The sequence below is a fragment of the Rhinoderma darwinii genome, unplaced genomic scaffold (assembly GCF_050947455.1).
Source record: "Rhinoderma darwinii isolate aRhiDar2 unplaced genomic scaffold, aRhiDar2.hap1 Scaffold_731, whole genome shotgun sequence".
Classification (NCBI taxonomy): domain Eukaryota; kingdom Metazoa; phylum Chordata; class Amphibia; order Anura; family Rhinodermatidae; genus Rhinoderma; species Rhinoderma darwinii.
In genome coordinates this window covers 141356-144036 of record NW_027464293.1, presented here as the reverse complement: position 1 = coordinate 144036, position 2681 = coordinate 141356, and the positions used below count along the sequence as shown (strand labels likewise).

Below are 2681 nucleotides of genomic sequence, written 5' to 3'. Positions count from 1 at the left end.
TCTAGGTAACATAGTAACAAATCCAAATTGCTGCTCTCTTTGTAGGCAAGCAAGGCTTTGTTGCAACTGCAATTCTTACTCCTTCTTGAAATGTAGGGACGACAGTACATTCCATCACATCCATCTAGTGTACACAGGTAGGTCCATTGTGGCGGGCGGGCGGCTTTAATGGCTGTTTGCTGTTCCCCTACTCCACTCCACTATTTGACTGTGGTGCTGCATCAATCAGTGGCTGGCTCAGGTGCAGCTCTTTAACTTACCTAAAAGGGAGGGCGGAGAGAAGACAAGGAAGGTGAATGAGCTGATCCAATGTGAAATGCCGGAAACACAGACACACAGACGACACAAAACAAGAGGTGGCAATGTATTCATTAATTGCATTTAATCAATTAGCTCATTATCACTCATGCATTGTCCAACAGGTGTTGAAATAATGGGATTAAAAGGGGAGATCCCTTCAGAAAGACAGAAACAATGGCAAACACAAAAAACACTTTTGGAATCTGATTTTAGTCAACACATAAGGAAAGGGTGCACCGGTCCTGGAAATACTGCAATACCAGGTCAATGCGTGGAGTGGACAGAGCAAGCTCTATTTCCATCTCCCTGTTCTAAAAATCCATTTAATATATGGTCCCCAGATAGGGGACGTATCAGATATTAAACTGATAAGAACAGATTTTTTTTCAGTTGGCTACCCCCTCGCGGGGGTGTCAATGATTTATTACTTAAAATTCAAAACCATTTACAATAAATTACAGCTTTTTACAATGAATTACAGTAATAAAATCAATTTACATAAAAACACATAAAAGGGGACATGGTGGCAAATTCTTATATATTGGAGTTCCATTCTTTTACAAACCATTTATTTGAAAGGGTGGCATTTCTTTTTTTATCTAATAAATAATAAATGTACATCTCGCTAAAACAAAGACCTAAAACATCGTCAACAGATAAAACATCGTGCTTAAAAATCAGGATGTTCCTGGCCTTCCACAGAGCTTCTTTTACGCAGTTCATCGTCTTCCATGCAATAGTCTTTTGGTTCGCGGTTGGGCATCCAAAGAGTCCATATAAAATCATTTCGTAACTCAAGTCCTTTAGGTCTGCCATCTTCTTCATTAGAGGTAATATCTTTATCCAAATATGTTTTGTAAAATCACAAGTCCAAAAAATATGACGCACTGTCTCCTCAGCCTGGCAGCCTTCCCTCGGACAGACAGCAGACCTCGTGAATCCTCTCCTGAATTGGAATGCCCGGCATGGAAGACATTGATGAACGCAGCTCCAGGCCAGGTCCATCTGTGTATTAAAAAGATAAAACACATTAACCATTTTGAAGATAAAAGCACAGCGTTCATTATTAAAATTTTCAATATTAGTGACGACTTCATTTCCTCTTATGTCTTTTATAAGTTTCTTACTGTTTATCATGTCATTAAAATTTTTCCCTTTAACATTAAGCAAGGCCACTATTTTCTCTAAAATCACGTAATTTGCTGGTAGATTAAAAGCATAAGGTGAGGTTAAAACAATTTCAAACCACCCCATCCTTCGCATAAAAAACCCAGTATTAAAACGTAGAAAATAAGACCAATGATGTTGTTTAAAAAGAGAATTAAGACAGAAACAAAAGTACTTGATTAAAAGAAACCTATTAAAATCTGGAAAGTCTTTGCCACCCTTTGGTTTGATTTTCATTACCGTCTCACGTTTAAGTTTCTCCATTCTGGAACTCCAAAAGAAGGTAAAACAAGCTTTAGTAATTTTTCTTAATAAAACCGTGGGAGGAGGGAAAACCATGCTTAAGTATAAAAGCAAAGGTAAAATTATCATTTTAATTATTACAATTTTTCCCTCCATGGTAAGCTTCCTCATGTTCCACATGCATATTTTTTGATTTACCTTCTGCGCCACCATGTCCCAACTGATAAAACCATTGTCGTACTCACTGAAGGAGACACCTAAAATTTTAATATTATCAGACACAGGAACCGGTATATCTCTAAGAGCCATGCTTCCTATGTTTAAAATATGACTCTTGCTGAAGTTTACTTTAAAACCGGAAGCACAGCAGTAAAACTCGATTTGCCTAAGGGTTCTCTGAAGCGACAGGGCGTCCCTACATAAAACCGCCACATCATCCATGTACCCCACTGCTTTGGCCTCTACGCCGCCTCCCCCGGGCAGGGGGACTCCACGGATACACTTATCGCGGCGAATTGCGCATAACAGAGGCTCCAATGCACATATAAAAAGCAGTGGGGACAAGGGACACCCCTGCTTCACCCCAGAGTTTAAAAATACGTCCTGTGTCTTAAAACCATTCACTAAAATTTTGCTGGTGCATTCTCTGTAAAAGGCTTTAATAGATAATAAAAATCCTTCAGGTATACCCATACGTTCTAAAACCTTAAAAAGATAAAAATGAGAGACACGGTCGAACGCCTTCTCAAAGTCTATAGATAAAATGGCTAATTTACCTTTTCTAGACCTCGTGTCCTCAATCACGTCTTTTATTAGGTTTAAATTATCCCAGATGCTGCGGCCTGGCACCCCACACACCTGGTCAGAGTGTATAATGTGGGGTATTATGGCTTTTAATCTATTTGCACATATTTTAGCCATAATTTTATAGTCGCTATTTAGAAGGGTTATTGGTCTCCAATTCTTTAAAA

The 2681-nt window shown here is 38.8% G+C and overlaps 1 non-coding gene across 1 annotated transcript; it reads right to left on the bottom strand.

Annotated features, from left to right (window-relative positions):
• Positions 1–526: 526 nt before the first annotated feature.
• On the bottom strand, positions 527–721 carry LOC142729695 (U2 spliceosomal RNA). Its single transcript, XR_012878443.1, has one exon. It is a non-coding gene; the product is annotated as a U2 spliceosomal RNA (small nuclear RNA).
• Positions 722–2681: the final 1960 nt, after the last annotated feature.